We start from the raw sequence: 25,990 nt of genomic DNA on the forward strand, positions 1-25,990 counted from the left end.
TGGAAAAGGAGACCAGGGCCGTTGTTGCTCGCTGGAAGAGAAGTTTTCTACTGGCCATGGCCTGTTTCCAGCTTAGGGTGTCGTCCACCAGTATGCCTAGATATGGGTAAACGGATGTTTTTTCCAGCCTTGTTTTCTCAACAAAAATTGGGTTGGGATTCTTGACCTTGGGGCCAAAGTGCATAACAAAAGTCTTTTTTATGTTGACTTTAAGGCCAAGAGAGCCCATAAAAGAACAATATTTATTAAGTTGTTTTTGCAGTCGGATCAATGTTCTGGCAAAAATGACCGAGTCATCTGCGTATAGCAGTGTTGGAATTGGGCGGTGATTAATCTGAGGTAGATCCTGGCTCCCTTCTAGCATGGCCACCTCAAGGCCGTTGGTATAAAGATGGGAGCCAGTACGCAGCCCTGCCTGACCCCTTTTGTGATGGAAAAAGATGGGGACAGGTCGCCGTTAACCCCAAATCTGCGTCTGTGTCGGAGTAAAGTTCTCGGAGGAAAACAATGAGGGCTGGGTCCACCCCAAGGTCCCTAAGGATTGCCCATAGTCTGGAGTGCATGACGCAGTCGAATGCTGCACTGAGGTCTACATACATGAGAAAGATGTTACCCCTTTTGGCTCCCACATACTTCCCAATCAGGAGGGCAAGGTTCAAGGCCTGCTCTACGGTCCCAAGACCCTTCTGGAATCCGTATTGCAGGTCGGTCATGATGTTATTGGTTTGGGCCCAGGCTTGAAGACGTTCCAAAACCACCCGGCCCGCAACTTTACCCATGGAGTCTAGGAGGGAAATAGGCCTGTAGCAGGCGGGATCGTTACGGTTGTCCTTCTTGAAGATAGGGAGCAAAATGGATGTCGACCATGATTCTATCAGCCCGGTTGTTGTTGCTGCCGCCAAGACCTGGGTAAGGAGTGGAGACCACAGGTCAATGTTATATAGAAAAAAGTCCAGCGGGACACAGTCAGGCCCAGGTGCCTTGCCGGATTTTGACGCTTTAAGGGCTTTGGCGACCTCAGCATGGTCGAAGTAGATGTTAATCGGGAAGCTGCTGCTCCCCGGCTTACTTCCTCCACGCCGGTCCTCCCCGAGAGGCTCAGGTTGACAGTCCCCAAAACTTTTTGAGAAGTGGGTGACCCATTCAGCTGCTGACACAGCGACATCTAAATGCTGCCCTGTCGATGAGTCAGCCAGAAAGGGAGATCTGATAACACGCCAAAAGAGGGCGCTGTCTTTATTATGACAGCTGTCGTGTAGTTGTGACCAGAGGTTTTGCTTAATTTCCCTCCTGCGTTCCACTCTGGCTAAGTTGTAAAGTTTCCTTAGGTTGGAAATTTCCAAAGTGTCCCTCGTAGTTCTGCGGAGGGCTGCCTTTAGATTGGAGAGTGCCTTGCGGCACTGCGGGTTAAACCATCTTTCAGTTGTACATTTTTTATTTATGTGTTTGCCTATGAGCTCCTCTCTGATTACCACCAGGATCTTCTGGAAACTGGCCATGATTGTTTGAGGGGTAGAATCTGGTGCTAAGCAGTCAAGAACCCAGGGTCTGGCTTTTGCAAGAACCCTCCCGGTAATTACGGCTGGATCTATCTTTGCCCATTTAACGGAGTAGCCATTCACCTTATTCATAGTTAATGAATTTTGTGTTAACAAACTGGTGATGTTAGATTGTAAGGAAACATTTTTTGGTACAACTACTACGCTAATGGGAAAATGGTCACTACTGACATCAGACCCGGTTCGAAAATTTGCCACTTGACCCTTCATACTCTGGGAGGACATGATGTAATCGATGGTACTTGACAACCCCCTACCATGAAAAGTTGGTGAAAAGTCAGTTGAAGGTTCTACAAGATCATTGGCGAAATCAAGCTCTAATGAAAAAAGGCACTCATTTAGACTATTTCCGCAGATAGTGTGTGCAAAGTGAGACAATGGACTGCCGTGCTCGTCCAGTAGGCCACAGTTTCCATTTTTTAGATTAGTGCACAGTGGGAGATTAAAATCACCACCCCAGACCACATATACTGGGGTTGTTGAAAGCTTATTGCGCTGAGTTATTAAAAAAGTGGTAATTTCATTGAGGATATTGTAGTTCTGAAGATTCCGGATTCATGTAATTATTCTGGACTCGAGAATTAAAACTTCGTCGAAACATGACGAATTTGGTATCAAAAGACCGAGAATGACGAGCACACCATGTACATATATTTTCAGCATATTTGAGTGACAATTTCACCTTGAAATCGTCACTTACGTTCTGAACCCTTGGCTTCCATTTATGTGTTGCCCTTTACATAGGCCTTAATCCAGCTGAATTCAATTCCACAAGGACACATACTCCTTAATCGACTTCTCTATGACCTGTGCAAGTTGGAACCATTGCCCCAGGCCGAACTCGTTAGGTCAGTTCCCCTCCCAGTGGCCGAACAAGATAGCATCAAGGCTCAACAAGCCATAAAACCATTTCAGCGCGCACACCTGCCGTATCTTGCTCTCATCTGTCTCTCCTCTTTTCGCTTCACTTACTTTATGGTGGGGAGGTGCCTGTTTTATTGGGGGTCCACCGGTATCTGATGAAATGTTGGGCCTTGCCGGGTGATTTGTTGTGGGCAGCACGACGTGAAATATGTACATGTCATCATGACTCTGCTTTTTCTTTTGTAACCAAGACCTGTAAATGATATATTGCAAATTCGAAGAATGTTTGCCTGCAGCTGAATATTCTGTATAAAGAGAGAAGCCTGACTTTGTAAATTCGAGCAGTCTCCTGAGAATATACTTCCCCGTGTGTTGTACTTCTAGGACACCTGTTACCTTGGTTGCAGCCAATAAATCGATCTTTGACTTCACCTGGAAGACTCTGAGTTTCTGTGGTCTGGATCAGGGAAGAACCCGAGGTCTCTGGGTGTACCCTGACACCGCTGGGTTGCCGGTTCTGTGCCGGTTCTTAAAAACCCAGTTCCTCAGCTGGCGCCCAACGTTTGGGGCGATTCCAGTGGTGCCAGTCAGCCGGAGGTTCATGAGGAGCTTCGTGTGAAACTTCCGGAGGACGGCCAACCACCTCATCGACCCCTGCATGTCGACGTGGTCCGAAGATCTTTCCTGCGAGGTTCCCCGCTTCCCGACGGCTACAAGGACTGCTGCCCTGGCTATCGCCCTGATTTGGATCCTTGAAGTTTGGTAGAGCGAAACACTAAGACGAGTCTTCTGGTGACGTCATCGATATCTCAGTTAAGTATAAGTGGAGCGTCTCCCAGTCCTTAGTTGGTCTTAGTCTTGGGTATCCTTTGGGATAATTGTTGGTACTTGCAAGCCCCAAAACCGAAGGACTCGTGTATTCACGAGAAATATCGTAATCGATATTCCTTTGAAGTTTGGAATTAGACTAGAGAGCGAAGATGCCTAGTCTTAGACTTGGAAATTTGTTTTGTCTTGGTTATAATAATAGGGACTCCCGATTGGAGGACTCATGTCCGATCCTCCAGTTGGAACTCCAACTTACGAGTTATATGTGAAACATGGGGTAGGCCCCATCACATACAACGAAGTGTGGATCAAATACACAAGAAAAGATGGTGTTTTAAAATGGCCCCAATATGGTAGCTTTGATCCCGAAATCTTAGATAACCTTGAAGTTAAACTTTTCAAAAAGAAAACCCGGCCGGCAATGTTTGACTCTTTTCGCCTATGGCGTAAGGAGGCCAAACAAAAAGAAATCAAATTAGCTAAGAAAAATAAGAGAGAAGGGGGACTTTCAGTAATGCAAGCTGCTATGCAGTTTAAAGACAATGAAGAACAGCAGATGAGTGAGCAGTTGCACAGGCAACGTAAAATGGCAATGGACAAATGTTATCCAGTTTTGCCGTCTCTTCAGCAAGAGGCAGCAAAAGAGCGTGAAAAGGACCCATTAATGTCGCATTTATTAAGTTCGCCACCCCCCTATGCGCAAAATGCCACGGCACCCCCGCAACCTTTAGTTGTGCAACCTGTGCCTCCTACTCCTCCGCAGCACTCACCAGCTGTTCTTCAGCTGGCTCCTGTCCCTATGGTGCAGCCTTTTCCAGGCCCACCGACCACATCTGCTCCACCTGTACTTTCTACGATTTTGCCTACTGTACTTTCTACTTCTCCTAATGCTCCCTCTACGATTTTGTCCAATGCTCCTTCTATGTCTCCTGATGCCTCCTCTGCTATTGTCTCTGCTCCTGCCTTATCTCACCCCGTTCTTCCACCCGTTCTTCCTTCAGTTTCACCTTCCATTCGGCAGAAAATGGCCAGCACTGTCACTAACCTTTTCTCACCTCTTTTCGGGTCGCCTACTACGACCCCTAAAATGGAACGAAGACAGTTGCGAAGTCGACTGCCTGCCTATCAAGAGAGAGACTCATTGAATCGTTTAGCACGGAAATGGGTTATGGACACGGGAAAATATGATGTAGAGTCTGCCATGGAAGTCTTCCATCAATGGGAAGCACAGACGCAGAGATATGTTTTCGAACAGATGTGTGTTTTCCTTTGCGAGGATTTGGAAGATAATGATCTAGAATGCAATCCGCAAGAATTGTGTCGGGTACGGTTTAGATTTGGAGAGGGCATGATTGTAGGTCCCGATGTAGAGAAAGCGGTTGAAATATTGTTATCATATCGGAGTAAGGGGAACAGTTCTGGGTCACAATCTGAGCCTGGTGCATCTAGTAGGAAAAAGGCGCAACAATACCCGATGAGAGAAGTTCCCCCACATTGGAGAGAGGGTGACACAACTGCTAACCCACCTATTTTACCACACTTTCAGCGTGTATGGGTACATGTCCCATGGAAGCGAGCTGAAGTTTTAGCCCTTAAACAGACATTACCTGATCCGCGTAAAAATCCTGCAGGGTATTACAAAGAGTTTTCACAAACTGCTGGGTCATGCATAATGAATTTAGCCGATATTGATATGCTGTTTGGGAATGTTGTTCCACAGCCTTTATGGGGTAAAATTCGTCATACAGATCATGATCAGGAATTAGGTGACTCATGGGCTAATATTGCCGCTGCAGATGCCCGACAAGTTGGTGGTGCTAAGCCTGAGCCTTTGATAGCAGAACTTCCTGGTAGAATAGTGGATTACATGAAAACGATAATGCCTGCAATACGTGTAAACTGGGATAAGTTATCTGCATGCCAGCAAAAGAAAGAAGAAACTGTCTCGGATTTCTTCACCAGGTTTGAAGAAACATTTGTCGACCACAGCGGTCAAGATATGACCACAGAAGGTGGTCAGAGATTGTTTGTCGATAAATTCGTGCACAATCTGCTTCCAGAATTGTGTAAAAAATTAAAGGATTCGGAAAGTTCTTGGGCAGTCTCATCTTCAGCGCAGATATTGGCAACTGCACAATATTACGAAAATAGAGACAAGGACGAAAAGGATAGAGTAGAAAAGAAAACGAAAGAATTAAAAACAAAGGTTTTGCTACAGCAAGCATATCCGCCACGTGGTGGTGGTAATCAAAATAATAGTGGTCAGAATCACTATTAGAATAATTTTCAGCAGCCTCAACAGTATCAGAGGAACTCGCAAAGAGTCGAATACACTCAGCCACGTGTCCCTGTAGGCCCCAACCAGTGTTCGTATTGCAAGGAAGAAGGTCATTTCAAATATAGTTGTCCTATTTTGTTACAACGTGCAAATGGTGTTTCTGGTGTAAGAGGTCGTGGTGTTCAGCAAGCGCCTAGAGGTAGAGGACGTGGAAACGTCCCCCAGAACGCACGTCCCCTTCCACCACAAAATTCTATGAATAGGTTCGATCAGCAGAACAACGTTTCTGACAGGACAGCTCAATACTATGTTGATGATTACTATACAGAAGATGAGTATTTGGAGGGCAATGATTGCTAGGACAGCCATAGACAAAGAGAGGGAGTTGTTTCAGTTCCAGTAGATCAGAGTGGAACATACGTTGAAGTGATTACATCAGGTGTGTCAGAGCCTTTTCTGTTGGATACTGGTGCTACAAAGAGTTCTATTATGCACTCCAAACTCCCTGGCGCACCTTTGTCTGGCGAAATGAACGTTTCTGTAGGTTTTTCTGGCGCCCCAGTTAGATATCCGATTTCTGACCCTTTGTCTCTTTCTGTTGGTCCTTGCGAATTTGAAGCACCCCTCATTCTGACAACAGGTTGTGGTGAAAACTTGCTAGGATTGGATTTGTTAAAAAGATTGCATGCGACTTTGTACTGTTCTCCTTCAGGAGTACAACTTACTTTAGGTAACACAGTGGTTTCTCCCATGTATTTGTCGAGGGACAAACTTCCAGCGGAATTGTCATTCCTTCCAGATATTCTTTGGGCCGCTGGTCCTAATAATGTAGGCCTTTTAGAAATTCCACCATATGTTGTAACATTGAAAGCCAACGTTAAAATGCCACGAATTCCCCAATACAAAATCTCGAATGAAGGTGAAAAAGCTTTGCTAGCAATCATTTACGAATTGATTGAAAAGGATGTGATTGAAGAAACACGAGGCAACGTTTGCAATAGTCCAGTTCTGCCTGTTTCGAAACGAACTGACCCTTCTCAGCCACCTCTGTACAGATTCGTGATTGATCTGAGAGAGGTGAATAAAATAGTTGTGCCACAATTCCCAGTTGTCCCCGACATTACCACATTATTGACTATGATTCCAGCATCTGCCTCTTGGTTTTCGGTGATTGACCTGAAGAATGCTTTCTTCAGCATCTCGATTGCCGAGGAAAGCAGGGATATTATTTCCTTCAGTTTAGGAGGTCGCAGCTTCCGCTTTAAACGCGCTCCTCAGGGCTACTTTGAAAGTCCATCAATATACAGTCAAGCTCTAAAAACACAGCTTGATACGATTGTTTTACCTAAAGGTGCTACTCTTGTACAGTACATGGATGATTTGCTCATTGCTGCAGACACTGAGGAAATTTGTAAAAAGGCCACGCTGTCATTGTTGCGTCATCTGTGTGATTTTCATCACAAGGTGTCACTTTCCAAGCTACAATATTGCCGACAAGAAGTGACCTACCTAGGTCACCTCTTATCGAAGGAGGGAAGGAAACTGACCCCAGAAAGGATTCAGGCAATAGCGAAATTGAATGTGCCAAGAACACAGAGAGAAGTGCGTGCTTTCTTGGGCATTACATCGTACTGTAGACAGTGGATTCCGAATTTTTCATTGTTAGCCAAACCTTTGGTGGCATTAACATGTAAAAATACACCCAATCCCATTCCTTGGTCTGAAGAGTGTCAGAAAAGTTTTCTTGAATTGCACACAGCATTATGTTCGGCCCCTGTGTTAGGTACCCCCGACTACAATAAGCCTTTCACATTGTATGTCCACGAGAAAGAGGGCTGTGCATTGTCAGTGTTGACTCAGTTGTTTGGAGGTAGGCAGCGTCCATGTGCCTATTTTTCGTCAACCTTGGATCTGGTAGCAAAAGCATTGCCGAGTTGTTTAAGAGCCACAGCAGCAGCGGCTGTTTCTATTCGACAGTCTGCTGGTCTAGTAATGAATAATACACTAGTCGTGATGGTCCCACATGCAGTAGACACGTTGTTAAATAGAAACAAGACACAGCACTTAACTAGTGCTCGACTGTCCAGTTACGAATTGACGTTACTAGCGAGTCATGTGCACATAAAAAGGTGCAGTACCTTAAACCTAGCTACGCTGTTGCCAATTGCAGAGGAATCAGATGTTTCAGAACAGCACGATTGCTTTCTCAGAACAGAGGAAGAGACGAAAGGGAGAGTAGATCTATCCGATACTCCTCTTGCTGAATGTGATGGTACATTATGGGTGGATGGTTCATGCTTCAAGCTCCCGAGTGGTGATACGACTGCAGCATATGCTGTTACGACTTTGCATACAATTGTTGAAGCTGCACGTGTGCCACATAATTCAGCTCAAGCAGCAGAATTGATTGCACTCACGAGAGCATGTGTGTTGTCTAAGGGAATGAAAGTGACTATCTACACTGATAGTCAGTATGCATTTGGAGTGGCTAATAGTTTTGGGCGATTGTGGAGAGAACGTGGGTTCCTGACTTCGCATGGAGCTAAGATTCAGCATGGTCAGTTGGTGAATGAGCTTCTTGAATCCCTGACCTTGCCCCTGCAAATGGCGATTGTGAAATGTAGTGCTCACAAGAAGGTGACTGATGATGTTGGTAGTGGAAATGCATTTGCTGATGAGATCGCGAAAGAAACGGCAAAGAATGTAATGAGCCGAATGTATGTTGCAGGCCCTGCAAGATGGACTGGTGATGTAGGAATGTGTGAAGACACAGTAGAGAGCGTGAAGTCCATTCAAGCTGAGGCCACAGAGAAAGAGTTGAGCACGTGGAGAGAAAATACGGGTAGAATGGATGCAAATGGTTGCTGGATTGAATTAACAGAGCATCAGAGATGGTTGTTACCCGATGCATATGTGCTTGCAGTGGTTACAATGGCTCATGGAATGGCTCATATCAGCGTGAAAGGGATTTGCGAGTTGTTGGCCCCAGTATGGAAGAATTCAGGGATTCCCAAATGTGCAGAGAATGTTGTCAAGAATTGCATGGTATGTTTGAAACACAATCCTGGTAGGGGAACCCCAACTCCAGCTGGTCATTTTGCACCTCCTACGTACCCGTTCGAGGTTTTGCAGCTAGATTTCATTCACATGGAGAGGTGCAACAATTTAAAATACGTACTCGTTGTTGTTTGTGCCTTCTCAAGATGGGTAGAAGCCTATCCCCTAAAAGACAATACTGCCTTGTCCACAGCAAAAGCCCTTGTGAAAGAGTACTTCCCCAGGTTTGGAATGCCTAGAATGGTCTGGTCTGATAATGGAAGTGAATTTGTGGGCCGTGTGATGAAAAGAGTGTGTGAAGGGCTAGGTATCCGGCAGAAGTTCCACGCTGCAAATCACCCCCAATCAGCTGGATTAGTAGAATGTTACAATGGCACTTTAAAACTTAAACTGGCCAAAATCCAAGCGAGCACAGGTCTTAAATGGCCTGACGCTCTACCCTTAGCACTCCTGTCCACTAGAATGACTGTGCATTTACGAGTGAAACTTAGTCCATATGAGATAGTTTTTGGCCGGCCAGCCAACATATGGGGAGTGCCTAGACCCACTAAGTTCAGCGAGCTTGAACACCCTATTTTGCTTAATTATCTGTATGAATTGACGGCTAAATTGCGTGTTTTGCATCAACAGGTCCACAACACCCTGCCTCCGGTCTCTGAGACTCCGGGTCACGCCATTGACCCCGGTTCCTGGATTCTTGTCAAGAACTTCCAAAGAACGAAGACCGACCAGCCCAGGTGGACCGGGCCTCATCTCGTCCTTCTTTCTACAAGATCAGCCGTTCGGGTGGAGGGGAAGGCCAACTGGGTCCACGGGATCCATTATAAGAAAATCCCTTTCCCTCTGCCCTATGACCAGTGGGTCCAGAAGGGTGTCGCTGACCCAGAACCTGATACCGTGTCACATGCCATCCCTTTTAATGACTTGCATGTAAAAAGAACTGACTCTGAACGAGAAAATGAAAACATTTTGCACAAGGCTGTGCCACCATCCAATCGGTTGAACACTACAGAGCCTGACCTCTTGTTCAAGAATCAGACAATACCTGGGAAACAACGATATAATTTGAGACCGAGAAAAACGAACTAATAAAACAATTTCTTTTTGCAATTTGAGACCAAGATCCATGGACTAATAAAACAGATATTCCCATCTAAGAAACTTGCTTATTTTTTGTTTTTCGAACCGCCATCCGGGTTCTGCTGCTAGGGCCGCGGTTGATTAAAGTCTTTGGGGTGCAGCTGACGACGTTAGGTCGGTAGTTCTGGTTGGTCCAAGGGAGTTGCCCTAGACTGACAGAAGCATCCTTTAGCAGAGGCAACCTACCACCGCGGGCAGCACTTTAGAGAGGATGGAGTTTCCCGATGCGGAGAGACCTGCCAAACGAACGAACCTAAAGCACAAATTGTGCAACGTGATGACAAGGAAAAGCTTTATAATATTGTGTATTTCCATGCTATTCAGTGTAATGATATTTTTGATAAGTTATGTTTTATTTTCCTTTCGTGTAACATTTGCACCCACTGCATCACCCATACCTCCTCCTACTGTTTCCTCCCATTCTTTCCACCCTCTGCCTGACCACGAATCAAATAGGAGATTGGAGTTCATTAATAACTCCTTTGTTCAGTTGTTACACCAACACCAACTTGTAATGAACACAACTAACTGTTGGGTGTGCGGTCTTATGCCTCACACAACGGATAAAGGTATCCCTTATTTGGTCCTGCCATTTAGTCACAATGGTTCTGTATGGGCATATAGGACAATGTTCATATATGCACACGAAATCTACCCCCTGCGTTCTGTAACAGACAATCCTAGAAAAAGTGCTCTAGTCAAGGGTATAGTAGACATGATTAAGGAAGGTATTTCTTATGAGACTATCCCTAGAGGTGAGACACTATTATACATAGGATGGAACATGACTGGATATGGAGCTACTCTGAGTGAGAAACAGCAAGCTATGAGATCACCCCCGATTTGGATTGTACCCCATCAGGGTCATCTGTGTCTGCAAGGTAATGGCACGAATCCCAGGGCTCAGTTAGGGAAGAGTGTCTGTACTGAAACGTATGTTTTTGGATCTCAGACTTCCCCTGCGTTTTTAGCAGCTAAGGGTACTTATTTCATCTGCCACGATAGAGCCTATACATGGTTGCCCCCTGACTTTTCGGGCTCATGTTTTGTTTCCTTCCTGTTGCCTCCCACCTACACAGCAGCGGCAGACTACCACAGAACAAGGATAGTTAGAGGTGTTTTGAGTGAAGAAGACACTGCAGGTCAAGAATTTGGAGACTTTGCAAAGGGTTTTCTGCCGTTCTGGGGATCCATGGCTAACAGCAGGAACATTAGGCAATTGACAAGGGTAGTTGAGTCCACCATGATTGAAACTGCTGGTGCCCTTAGTAACTTGACTGCTGAGCTCCAGTCGGATCGACTTATGACCCTTCAGAACAGGGTCGCTTTAGATGTCATACTTGCAGACCGAGGTGGGGTATGCAGATTGATCCAATCTAGTTGCTGTATCTTCATCCCTGATAACGCTCCAACAGTGTACCAGGCCATCTCCAAACTACATAAGATTTCCGAATCTATTCATGTGGATAAAGGAGATTGGTCGTTAATGGGATGGTTCTGGGAACTGATATCTGCCTGGGGATGGAAAATTCTAATGGTCATAGGGATGGTCTTAGCCATTCTTTTCCTGTTCTGTCTGTGCATACAGTGTGCTCCTGCAATATGTGGCCTCTGTGTTACATCATGTGTAAGGAAGCCTGTATCAAGAGATGAACTGAGTACTAAAACGATGCTACAGCAACATCTCAATGACTTTAGGAATACAGATCTGGATTCAGATTAGCATGAGGATAGATTAATTGCCTATGTAAGGGCAAAAGGAGGGTTTGTGGTTCTGAAGATTCCGGATTCATGTAATCGTTCTGGACTCGAGAATTAAAACTTCGTCGAAACATGACGAATTTGGTATCAAAAGACCGAGAATGACGAGCACACCATGTACATATATTTTCAGCATATTTGAGTGACAATTTCACCTCGAAATCGTCACTTACGTTCTGAACCCTTGGCTTCCATTTATGTGTTGCCCTTTACATAGGCCTTAATCCAGCTGAATTCAATTCCACAAGGACACATACTCCTTAATCGACTTCTCTATGACCTGTGCAAGTTGGAACCATTGCCCCAGGCCGAACTCGTTAGGTCAGTTCCCCTCCCAGTGGCCGAACAAGATAGCATCAAGGCTCAACAAGCCATAAAACCATTTCAGCGCGCACACCTGCCGTATCTTGCTCTCATCTGTCTCTCCTCTTTTCGCTTCACTTACTTTATGGTGGGGAGGTGCCTGTTTTATTGGGGGTCCACCGGTATCTGATGAAATGTTGGGCCTTGCCGGGTGATTTGTTGTGGGCAGCACGACGTGAAATATGTACATGTCATCATGACTCTGCTTTTTCTTTTGTAACCAAGACCTGTAAATGATATATTGCAAATTCGAAGAATGTTTGCCTGAAGCTGAATATTCTGTATAAAGAGAGAAGCCTGACTTTGTAAGTTCGAGCAGTCTCCTGAGAATATACTTCCCCGTGTGTTGTACTTCTAGGACACCTGTTACCTTGGTTGCAGCCAATAAATCGATCTTTGACTTCACCTAGAAGACTCTGAGTTTCTGTGGTCTGGCTCAGGGAAGAACCCGAGGTCTCTGGGTGTACCCTGACACCGCTGGGTTGCCGGTTCTGTGCCAGTTCTTAAAAACCCAGTACATCAATATTTATACAATCCATTGTTTCAAGATTATTATAAAAGTTAACCAAGAAGTAGGTACTATTATTATTAAAGGTTAGTTGTAAAATTTGGTAGCTCAGCTCTTCTTTAGACCTACATATCGTTGTGGGAGACAGAGTGTTAGCAACATAAACTACCAGTCCACCCTTTGGTCTATCCGAGACACCCTGGCTAGCTGGTACGTGGAATGTTTTGTAACCCACTAGATGATAGGGAGTAGTTGACCACGTTTCTTGAAGGCAGACTATCTGATGCTCATTTGCCGTGTCTTACCACGGCAGCAGTCATTTTTTTACGTAAACCTGCAACATTCCAGTACAAGATTGAAAAGCTCAGGTTAGTAGTAAGCAGAAGTTCATTTGGCTGAGGAGGTGAAGTTTCAACTGACGAGAGGTCGGGTGCGCGCGTGTGCGAACACACCGAAGAGACCACGGTCTCTATCCTGTGGTCAGAGTCCTTGAACTGGTGAAAGTTAAGGGCGTTTGTACAGATAGAAACCACCGGGGATCTTTCCACCATTGTATTGGAATAGGCGGGAGAAATATCTAGCATAGTTCTGACCTCGTTAGCTTTTAGTGTAGTCGGGATTAATTGTAAAATAGTATGGCCTTCAGTCGGGTCTAATTGTGTTCCAGGACTGGATAAAACGCCAGAAATTCTAGGGACCTGGTTTATGCTATCTGGGGTTACTGACGGTCAATCAACCATTTCCAGACAATCATATCGATTTCTGGTTGGAAAACCCCGCCATCCCTCCATAGGAAAGTGAACTCTGCTTGGGTGCCAAGACTGAGCCTGCCACTCCCTGCTCCCGTTTCTATATCTATTACCCACAAGATTCCAGGACCCTTCTGGGGCTTGTTGCCAATTTGAAGTAGGGAAATACTGATAGCTATTCACTGGAGGGTAAAAGAAGGAGAGACGTTGAGCATCAATTCCCCCCTTTTTTTCCAGTGATGGCCAGGAACAAATATAGTCAACTGTAGTTGGATCGTCACAGTTTACTATAATACAGTCACCTTGTATTGTTTTACATTCGTCCCCGATCCATGTTACTCTGCGAACTGTAGAGATTCTACTTGAGTAACGGGGCTGTAGGGGCCTGTTTAGGCTAAGCCACTGCAAAACCTTGTTTTGAAGAGACCAAGATGGTTCATCTGTACCACCTGATAGCTCTGGGACCCCGGTGAGAATAACCGTATAGGGGGACGCCTCCGGTGGAAGATGAATGGGGCGCCTAGGCCGCGCTCCCTTTTTTACCTCCCCCGAGGGATTTAATCCCGGCGTTTTAGGTGTAAAAGGTGTCTGATTTTTGTTGGCTACTTGGGCAGGACCTTTCACCAGTCCTGAGAGGGCCTGGGATGGGAAAGTGGGCATACTAAGCGAAGCCAAGCCCACGCCAGGAATTGACTGGGAAGAAGCAGATGGTGTATTGGGCTTAAGTTGCGTGGTAGGAGCCTTAGCAGCTTTGGTCGGCATACCTCGGGGACCTGGTTGTGCCGATTGAGGAGCTATATTTGGAGGTTTAGGTTCCCCCCCCTGTTTTGTTTGAACTAGACTGGACTGAGTGGGTGGCGTAGCAGAAAGTATCGCTATCTGTTTTTCGAGGTGCATTAAACTGCGTTCTAGAGGTTTTAAGTGGTGCATAAGAAGCTCCCTGATGCTGGGTAATATGTATGGGGTGGTGTTACAAGTCCTACAAGAACCCCCCGCCTGGCACATGATGGAAGGATTATCGGGCAAGTCAACTAAATTAATAACAGGAGAGTTGATAACCTTTGGATCACTCAGGCTAGAATGGCTTTACCCCCCCGGTCTCTGAGGGGGCACCAGGTCTGGCTAGACTGGCGTTTTTCTTGCCTTTCCCCCGTTTTGGAACAGCGCCCTCCCTAGCCCCACGAGACTGCTTGACTAATGCTGTCTCTTGCGATTGGCATAACTGTAAGTCTGGGGTGATTTCAAGGTCTTCTGACACATGGAAATCTAACGAAGGCTGAGTGGCTGAGAGATCCACCGTACTAGGGACGGTATGGATTTCTGCTGCAGTTTTAGATGGTATCAACAAAGGGATATTGGTACCTTGCTGGGTAGGTGATACCGCTGAAGCCAGGAGGCCCATGGAAGAGCTTCTCGCGTTCGCAAGGTCTTGGGATACCCTGCGCTCCAGCAGAGAGATACTCTGATCGATTGCCTTGTTAGTTCGAGAGATAAATTGGTCGATCGGATCTGTTATCTGGACGACGCTCATTGCAGTTTTACTCCTGCTTCCTCTGGTCATGGTGGCTTAGCCTAAGGTTTACACTATATTCCGTAGAGACCTAGGAGATAGTTCTTAATATAGGTCCGGCTGTAAATTATACAGTACTTGTTAGCTGGAAGGAAGACGTTCCTAGGATGAATAGAACAATTTACCTTGTGATGGACTAAAGGGGGGGTTGCCCGGTCCGGTCTTACCGGTCACTAACGGGCGACAACGGGCCCGCCCTTGGCCCGGGCTTCGCCCGGCGTCCCGCTCGCGTCCCGCGAGAGTGGGCTATTGATGCTTTTATGCGCCTCCTGGCGCTGGGTGATGCCGCTCGGGACCTCAAGGGCTGCCGGGAGTTGTAGGCAGCCCCTCGACCACACTCCACACGGCGGCCCGGCTCGAGATGGTAACAGAGCAGCTGGGCGGCGGGAGACAGGCGGGAGGACCGGAGGGTCTCTGGAGCAGGTCAGTTTTCAACAGCGTTTGCACAGGGTCAACTGGTTGGAGTGCCAAAAAGGGAAGCCCCGCTCCCCGGGACTAGTGACGCTTTTATGCGCCTCCTGGCGCTGGGTGATGCCGCTCAGGACCTCAAGGGCTGCCGGGAGTTGTAGGCAGCCCCTCGCCACACTCCACACGGCGGCCCGGCTCGAGATGGTAACAGAGCAGCTGGGCGGCGGGAGACAGGCGGGAGGACCGGAGGGTCTCTGGAGCAGGTCAGTTTTCAACAGCGTTTGCACAGGGTCAACTGGTTGGAGTGCCAAAAAGGGATACAAATACAGTAATAAGCAACTGTAAGATGACCAGTTAACATTTGCATTGGGTCTTCCATTTCACAGCAACACAGCTTGTTGCAATTTAGTAACCTTGATCTGTTTGATCGAGGAACACATTTTTGCTAAAATCTGCAGATTATGCAGCAAATGATGGATTGTGTAAAAAATGCAGCCAATCCATAACTATGCGGAAAAAATCGCAACTGCAGATTTGCAACATTCCAGTGGCCCTGCCTGTAGGGAAAGAAAAAAACATAGCACATATAAATTCTGGTGCTCTGCAGGGCGATTACCCATGTTAGCTGTCTAATCATCAAAATTAATCAAATGTATGAATGCTTTAGTTGGTAAATATTTGTTTTTCATTTAAATTTGACTGGATCACAGCTTGAAACATCCTCTAGCAAGATGTTGTTGATTTCTAGCAGTTCTCATTGATGATTTGCTTACATTTGTTGTAATATTGATGCGAACATTGACCTTAGGTACATGTTTTCAATACTATTAGCTATATATTAAATTGTCGATCACAGTTGGCATGCAAGAAGACATGTCGCATCACTGCAAGAAGCCTCTGAAGCTAAAAACCATTAAACTGCAAATAACTGTTTCCAAACTTGACTGCAGACTCACTGGAAATGGGTTTTCCTCAACCAGTCAAACGAAATACAAACGAAACTGGTGCTCATGTAAAGCGCTCTGATACCTGATTTCTCGGGTCTAGTTCGCGCTAAATAAAATGTTGCACAGCATTCTTGATGCTGTGCAGCATGGCTATAGTAGAAAACATTTTTTTTACACAGCTGACCGCACATGCACGTGCCAAAAAAGTAACACAGACACTTTTTTTGTTGTTGTTAGCTACTGATTGAGGTTGGATCGGTCACTAAAAACAAAACAACAGGTAAAAGTGTATTTTTAAGAAACGTTTTAAAGCAGGCTGGCGGGAGTGGAAGCAATGGGGACAAAAGGAATTGGGGTGAAGCGATGTGGGAATTGAAAGCAACACAGAGGAGTCGGGGTAACATGGAAGCAACATGGTGGAGGGTGGTGAAAAGCAAGCAACACAGGGGACAGCAAGAGACACAGAAGGAACACTGTGGAGGGAATGCTAGAGAATGCAACAGAGAAAAGCACACTCAGAAGTGCAATGAGAAGGGGGCTGGGAGAAGCACCCTGGAATAGGCAGCAGCACTAGGGGGGAAAAGAGTACACAAGGGAAATGGTCTGAAACACACATGCACTCTCTGAGAGTGCTTACACAAAAAGAAAAAAGTAGTTCCCATATATAAAACACAGACATCAGGTAAACACACAAATGGTAAAAAGGCAATGCTCCATGGGAGGGACAATATTGAAAAGCTGGGATGCAAATAAGAAGCAGGCAAATGAGAGTGATACGGAAAGCCAACCAAAGGTAAGAAATGGATGGGCTCTAAGTCCTTCTTTGTTCATGGTAAGCATATGACACACAACAGACATCCCATGTGCCGCCAAGCATGCTTAACGTAAATTGACCCCTTTGCCCATCCAGGTGACCTTGTTTGTGAGCTGTACAGAGGAGGAAGGCTGCTGCAGTTGCACTCACAACATATCAATACGTTTACAGTTTTTTAAAGCAGTGAATGGCTGCAATACCACTGTGAACATCTTGATGTCTTCAGATTAAGCGTATGCACATGAAATACTCTTGTGGCTGCACACCCTACTCATCCTTTTTTTTATTGAGCATATAAGACAAAACGAAGTAAAGACACATTTGCAGACTCTCCAATCACATAAAATAAATTGACATTAAGTTTAGCAAATTTCATAATCCATTAGTACATGATAAATATGATACACAAAATATACTACTAGGCAAAGAAGATAAAACCTATTGCATATTAAGTCTCGCATTTAACATATACAGTAAAAGAAAACGTAGATTCGTGCTCCATTTTACATGATGGACAAAATCAGCATTCTAAAGTTCCAAAAATCAAATCTGTGATAACATATTACCCCTAGCTTAATAATCTATATGATTACACTCTTCGCCTGGAAATTCCTGGTAGATAAGTTACATAGTATAATTTATGTGTGTGATTGCAACATAGCCCTTCCATGTCATCCCAAATCTCCGCACCATCCCTATCCTCTTTGCTTAGGCCTCCTCAAATTGGATGTATGACATTACAACGCATGCTTTTACCACGCATGCCTTTACAATGCGGTTTTTACAACGCATGCCTTTACAACGCATAGCGCTTTGGGGTTCTGGATAGTGAAAAGTTTAATTTACTATTCTAACTCCAGTCCCCGTGGATAGTAGGGAAGGTGTTGGATAGTAAATTAAATCTATTCCCAATCCTAGAGCGCCCCCCAGCACAATGCGTTGTAATGGTTTGCGTTGTAAAAGTTGCGTCGTAAAGGCACTGCGTGGTAAAAGTTGCGTTGTAAAGGATGTTTCCCCCTCAAATTTGTAGGTCCTCTTCATCTTGTGTAGCCACCGGTCCATTGTAGGTAATTTCTGAGATCTCCAGTTATGTAGAATTAAAGATCTGGCTACTGCTGTGGCTAGGGAAACGAAAAATTAGTTGTATAATGAGAGCTGATCAATTACATAGGAGAAGCCAAATAGCGCCAGCGATGCACATGGAAGGATATCTAAAGAAACACATTTACTGATATACCTAAAAACCTCCTCCCAAAAGTGTTGTAGTCTCGGACAAGTGAAAAATATATGTGTCCAGTCCCCTGCCTCTGGAAGATTGCATCTGAAACAAACATTCAGTAGCATGGGGAAGCATTGATGGAGCCTGGAGGGAGTGTAGTAGGCCACCCATCTAGAGAGGAAGGACATTCTTTGAAAATTGGCCACTCTCAATGCCCTGTGGCCAAGCTCACAGACTCGTAGCCATTCATGTCTACTAAACCTGCAGTTCGTTTCCTGAGCGATTTTTGGGAGCATTAATTCAATGAGGTTCTTGTTCTTCTACTGGCGTAATAACTTGTACCAATGTTGCCAATGCCCAATACGTTTGACTCAAAGGCAGCTTTTAATATTCCTCTAGTACTCTCACTGATTCCTCTGAAGTTAGTCCAGAGGAAACATGAAATCTGCCTAAAACTTAGCCAGAGGTCCCGGCTCTGCATTTCAAATTGTGTCACAAAAGCCTCCCACGTCATCTGATTAGTTCCATTATAAAAGTTGCCCAATTTACAAAAACCAAACAGAATAGAAGGCTGTACCCCCTTTTGTGGGAGTTTGAGCCCCATACCTCACAGTCGTAAAGAGAGGAATATGCATGGCATGATGGAATATTATAATTTTTGTTGAATTGCTGAACGCGGCTTAATATCATACTCACCACATTATATCTTGTTTTTTCGGGAAACTTTGCAGTGCGCAAGAATGCTGGTAACTTAATAGCACTCTCCCTAAACATATGATTAAATAAAACATTATCAAACTTCGAAGACGGGGACAGAAGCTGAGTTGTTAAGCTAAGTAATGCAGCTTGGTAATAAGTAGCTAAATGAGGTTCTGCAAGACCTCCCTGATCTACATCCAATTGTAAGCTAGATAAATGAATGCAAGATTTTTTCTTAGCACAAATAAACTCCCGAAACACCTTATCGATTTCATTAAAGTACGAGATTGGAATCTTTAAAGGAAGATTTAAAAATAAGAATAAGAAGGAGCCCGATTTTCCTTTACCTGCTGTGTGTTGCGGAAGGCCCTGCTATTGCTGCGAACGCCTGGGACGCTTACCCTCCTCAAGGGCCTTGGGGGCTCTGCTGCTCTGTTGCTGTCTGACCGGAGGCGCTTGGGGACCGCCATTTTTGCCGCCTGAACTATCCTACCCAGCATCCTGTGCGGCGCGCACGCCACACACCGCATCGGAGACCGCCAGGAGGCGCTCAAAATGGGGCCAGTGCTCCCGCAGTGTGGGAGCCCGATTTTCCTTTACCTGCTGTGTGTTGCGGAAGGGTAGGCAGAAAAAATATCGATCATTTAATATTGACCTACAATAATATTGATGTTTTAATATCGAAGGGACAGAATATATAAGGTAAGTAATATCGATTTTTTTAATATTGAAGGGACAGAATTTCAATGGTAAGTAATATTGATTTTGTTAATATCGATGTTACTAATATCGATGTTACTAATATCGATGTTAGTAATATCGATGTTAGGAATATTGATGTTACTAATATCGATTTTTATATGATTTTTATGTATAATATTATGTATTTAATATGTATTTTATTTTATTTTTTATGTAATTTAAGTTAATTGTGTATTTTAGTACCGTAGCGGGTTGTGGGTCTATAGGGGAATAGGGTGGGAAGTAGTTTAATTATACTTAATTAATTATTAATTTTTAGGAATTATAAATTAATTTTAATTAATTGGTAATTCATTTTTATCAATTGGTAATTAATTTTAATTAATTGATTAATTGATAATTATGTTCTGTAGCGGGTTATGGGTTTATTGGGGAGTAGGGTGGGAAGTAATTTAAATGTGATTAAGTAATACTTTATTTTCATTAATTGTTTTTGCTAATTATATTATCGTTAATGAATTATTAATTGGTAATTCATTTTAATTAATTGGTAATTTCTTTTAATTAATTGATTAGTTGATAATTATTTTAAGTGTATTATTTTATTATTGGAGTCTGTTGTGTGTTTATAGGGGAATAGTGTGTAAAGTAATTGATATGTAATTAAGTAGTTATTACATGTATAGTTGGGTATTGATAATTAATTTATTGTATACTAATTATTAATTGGTAATTATTTAAAAGTATAATTTTTTTGGTTATGAAAATTAATTTATTGTTGTTTAATTATTCATTGGCAATTTGGTTTTTAATAATTATTTATTGGTATTTAATAATCCATATTAAAATATTTTAAAATATTAATTTATTTATAAGTATGTTATTTTTAACTTCTACGCTATCCAACACTTTCCCTACTGTTGCACTCTCTGGAGTTGTAATTGTAATTTTTACCTCTACTCCATCCAACACTTTCCCTACTGTTGCACTCTTTGGAGTGGGAATAGTATTTTTTACCCCTACGCTATCCAACACTTTCCCTACTGTTGCACTCTCTGGAGTTGGAATAGTAATTTTTACCCTTACCCTATCCAACACTTTCCCTACTGTTGCACTCTTTGGAGTGGGAATAGTAATTTTTATCCCTACGCCATCCAACATTTTACTTACTTTAATTATGTATAACTTATTATAATAATTATTAAAACTGATCATTAAGTAAGTATATATATTATATGTATCTGTGTAATTATTTTTTAAATTAAATTATGTATATTACTTATTATTTTAAATATAAAATATTTTAACTATGTTTATTATATGTTTAAGTATTATTTAATTTATTTTACATATTTTTTATTTAAAAAAACGATATTTTTTTAAACAATATTTTTGACATCGATATTTTTTTCCCGATATTTTTGTACTTACCTTGTTGTAGATAGGATGTCGATATTGTTGACATCGATCTTATTGCTCCGATATTTTTGTACCTCCATATTTTGTCTTTCGCTATTTTGTCAGACATTCTCGCGGAAGGCCCTGCTATCGCCGCAAACACCCGGGACGCTTACCCTCCTCACGGGCCTTGGGGCTCTGCTGCTCTGGTGCTGTCTGACCGGAGGCGCTTGGGAACCGCCATTTTTGCCGCCTGAACTATCCTACCCAGCATCCTGTGCGGCGAGCACACCGCGCACCGCATTGGAGAGCGCCAGGAGGTGCTCAAAAGGGGGCCAGGACTCCCGCAGCGCTGGAGCCCAATTTTCCTTTACCTGCTGTGTGTTGCGGAAGGCCCTGCTATCGCTGCGAACGCCTTGGATGCTTTCCCTCCTTACGGGCTTTTGAGGCTCTGCTGCTCTGTTGCTGTCTGACCAGAGGCGCTTGGGGACCGCCATTATTACCGCCTGAACTACCCTACACAGTATCCTGTGAGCGTGCACACCGCACACCCAGGCACGGCCCGTGCCGGGCGTTATACTGAGGTGGTGACGTCAGGCAGGGGAGGGTCAGGGTGGGGGGTTGTAAAATGCATCGCCAAATGTGATGCAGCGTGGGCAACGAAATTTGTTTTATTTATTTTTATCGGTACTTACCACTAATGGTCCATATGCCGCATTTTACAACCCTCCACCCTGACCCTCCCCGACGTCACCGCCCCAGTATAACGCCCGGCACGGGCCGTGCCTGCGCACACCACATCGGAGAGTGCCAGGAGGTGCTCAAAAGGGGGGTAGGGCTCTCCAGTGCGGGAGCCCGATTTTCCTTTACTTGCTGTGTGTTGTGGAATGCCCTGCTATCGCTGCGAATGCCTGGGATACCTGCCCTCCTCACGGGCTTTGGGGACTCTGCTACTCTGTTGCTGTCTGACCTGAGGCGCTTGGGGACCGCCATTATTGCCAGCTGAACTACCCTATCCAGCAACCTGTGTGGCGCAAACTCAGCGCACTGCATCGGAGAGCACCAGAAGGCGCTCAAAAGGGGGCTACGGCTCCCGCAGCGTGGGACATGCACAGGTGTGCCCGGGACATGCACGGGTGTGCCCGGGCCGTGCCTGGGTGAAGCCCGGGCCAAGGGCGGGCCCGTCCGTGCCCGTCTGAGACTGGCAGATGCTGGGCTGGGCCACCTTATGTTCATCTGCCCCTCAGACTAATATTTATAAGGTACTGTGCTGGTATATCTGACTTTTGGCAATGCCTCCTGTGGGTGCTGGTTTTGGCAAACATAAGGTGGGGGTTGGTGGGGGGGTGGGTATGCTTGATGCTTTTCTTTCAAGAGCTGAAACTGTATTGATGTACGAGATTCAGTTAACTGAGCGTAGGCTCTCCCTAGAACCTTTGCCGCCCTCGCTCAGCTGTTGTCCTGGCTCTATGTCCGCTTTAGCACATGCTGACATTTCCCCCACCACTCTTCCCTCCCTTTCGAGTCAGCTTAGTCAGGGCCCTGGTCCTTCATGACCAGGTACTTCAACCAGCCCAGAGAATAGTCTAGGTATTTCGAAGGTTTCTACTAGGGGGAGGTCTGCCAAACATGCTGAGAATGGGGAACCGCCATTAAAGAAAAGGAAAGGTCGGGGCCCACCAAGGTTACCCCACAATCTACTCGGGGGCTAAACGGTAGGTAGTCGCAAGGGTTAATGAAGGTAGCAGACAAACCCCCATGGTACCAGCTGATGCTGCCAGTCCATCCACACCCACTGAGGAATTACTCCTTACACGGATAGTGCATGGGATCTCTAATTTACTAGACCCTTTAATGCAAAAACTGGGCCAAATGGAGGAAAGACTCATAAAATTAGAGCGGGCCTTCCCTCTTCCCACATCAATCGGTGCAAGTGCACGGCTGGTTGCTGGGGCCAGCATCACCCAGGGGGTAGGGAGGGAGAATAGGGGGGATACCACCAAGGCCCGGACACCCACCAAACTAGCCCATATTGCCAATCTCTGTGCACCCCTGACCCAGGGTAGCAAGAGCTCTCGGGGAATGCAGCGAGATATAAGAGAAACGTGCATACGCACACGCTCCCCCAATCGATTATGCATTGATGGGGAACCCAGTGGTCCTTGTCATTTACATTTACCACCGGAAGCAGCCCCCTACACTCTAGTTTTAGGTAATGTTCCCGGGCTTGCACCACAGGCTAAAGAGGACTGGTCCACCCTGAGAAATAGGGCTCTCCATCTGCTGAGTATAAGGACATGGATCAAGGATCGATTATTTCATGAATTTAAAATGGCCCAAAGAATACCCTGAATAGGGAAGTCCGCAAAGTCACTCAGGGGGGACTGTGAGGTACTAAGCTTCCGGACACCTGGCCTAGTCCATCCAATTTTGGAGAGAGCTGGGGATCTTGAGGTTGGGGATAATATCTACAGCCTCCCTTTGGGCTATTTTTATCGACCCTATATTGTCCTCTGTATGGTTGGGAGGAGTGGGTTTTCACATACATCTGGCCAATTTGTGCATCCATTATAGATAATGGGGTAATCCAAAAAGTCAAGTGCGAACCTGGGCACAATACGGGAATGAAAGAATGGTCCGTGACCAATTGTTTGAATGAGTTAAATCCAATTATGAATAGTTTGTGTTGTGTAGAGCACTACAACACTATTAATTAATAACCAAACCAAACCAAACCAAAATTCCTTATGCATGCATTAATTACTATTTATGCATACTTTTATCAAGAGACCACACATGAAAGAGCGCCACAATATATAGTTGCTTCCAGAATAACAACATTTATTTAGAAATAACCAGGAATATTTTCAATAGACATAGGTTGCGCGCAAAAAGAGTGAAAGGGTAGCGGGATAGTGGTGGTGGGTAGTGCAAGTACAACATGCAGATGTCAACATCCTCGATTTGATCGTTCCAGTGGGGGGGATGACATTTTACTGCTAACCCATCCACATTCCATGATATTATCCTCAGCTGTTGGTGGTTTATAAGGTCATGTACATCATTTCGAATGGGAATACAGTGGCTAGATGGAACGTGTGCAGGGGATTGGTGGCTTGGGCCTGATGAAAGGTCTTCTTGCACCTCATATCTAGTGCTACAGAAGGGGCTAGTTATACCAGTCCCAGCTTCCCCCCGGGAACTGTCCTCCTGTGTTGGGGCGCCAGCTGAAAGGCCATGGCACTGGTAGAGCTACTTAGGCGGTTGGGTGAGGAGGTGTATAAACCAGGAAGCCGCTGTACTTTGCTGTGTAGTCAATCGTTGGTCTCCAGAAAGGAGCCATCCGCTAGATCTCTAAAAAATACTCCAGGAAGCCACTCCCTTACCATGGACTGCAGCACAAAAGAGGTGGGAGGTGGAATTGGAACACACATTTTCAGACAAGAGTGAATACATCCCGCTCATCCGTGACCAACGTAGTGGGCAAGTAGGCGATGGTCTAATTACAGAGTATATTGGTATTACACCACAGTTCGTATTCACTCCTGGTCCCCTAATAAATACTCTGCATGTTGCAGGAGATGTGGACTGACAGGTCGCTTATACATCTTTTGTGGCACTGTCCTAAGCTACAAAGATACTGGACAGATGCTCCCCCTACAGCATGAATGAGATATTTGGCACTGACATACCTCCAGTTCGGGCTTATACCCTTATGTGCCTCCCCATCGCAGTCACATAACAGCTACACTCTCCACAAGCGAACATCATTATGCTTGCCCTGTGTGCAGGCAAATAGTCTATTACAGCACTTTCGGAAAAGGACACAGCCCCAGAGCGTGGCTTCATAGACTGCGAAACCTTAGAAATGGAGAGGATGTCCATTACCTTGGAGGCAAGAGAAGTGCAATTTTAGAGGAGCTGGGTCCGTTCATTACTTTAGTATCACAGGTGTTTAGGGAAATTTGCCCTACGTTTATGGGTGCTATGACCCACACAATCGCTATGTGTACAACTTAGCCTCACTGCGTTGACATGGTACAGGGACACATGACACCTTCCATTATAGACTATTCACTTGACCTGTATGGAAGATTTCAATAGTGCTATTATGGAGGAGGAAGAAGGGGGAGGAGAGAAAGTTAGAGAGAGGGGGGCTCCTTGGTTTCCACCTTTCAGAGAGTGTTCAAGCATTTGTCTACCGGCCTCTTTATATATATATGCAGTAGATTTGATCTGCCATAGTACTTCACTCTTTTAGGAATATTTATGTGCTGATTGTGAGTAAGGTAGAGCATTATTTCATTTTGCGATATATATATTAAGAATAATGGGCCATATGTATCAAGGTACCAATTTGCGATTCTGTAATAGCGATTTTTAAGAAATCGCTATTTCAGAATCGCAAATTGGTATGCATCAAGAAAATTGCAATTTTTTAGCGATTTCTTGATATTCCTTAATTGCGAGTTCGCAATACTTCCCAATCATTTCTATGGGCCAGGAGGCCCATAGGAAGGAATGGGAATTTATTCTCAATTTGCGATTCGCAATTTGCTAATCGCAAATTGAGAATAATTTCAAGGGTGCAGGGGTGTCCAAAGGACACCCTGTTGCACCCCTGAAATAAGCATGGGTGCACATGTGGTGCACATACATGCCCTTAGGGCATGTATGTGCGTCACATGGCACTTTGAAAAATGCAAAAATTGGCATTTTTCAAGAAATTCGCAAATTACCACCAACTTAAAGTTGGTGGTAATTTGCGATTCCTTAGGGACAATTAGCATTTTTTTTTGCTTCATACATTGCATTTAAGGAATAGCAAAATGTGTGATTCCTTAAATGCAATTGCAAAATAAGTAATCGCAAATTTTGCGATTCCTTATTTTGCACCGGATTTTAAGTCATACATCCCATTTAGCAAATTCGCATTCGCAAAGGCCGAAATTCTGCGAATTTCGGCCTTTGCAAATGCGAATTTCTATGATACATATGGCCCATTATCAGTAAATCAAACAAATTGGGCTTGAACGAGAGGACATTAGGGGTCCCATTACAAGTCGGCTGGTAAAATGGGGTAGGCACTGAGAAGGTGGATGGAGAAATTCCGACTGGCTATCCAA

This window comes from Lissotriton helveticus, chromosome 3_1 (assembly GCF_964261635.1).
Source record: "Lissotriton helveticus chromosome 3_1, aLisHel1.1, whole genome shotgun sequence".
NCBI lineage: Eukaryota > Metazoa > Chordata > Amphibia > Caudata > Salamandridae > Lissotriton > Lissotriton helveticus.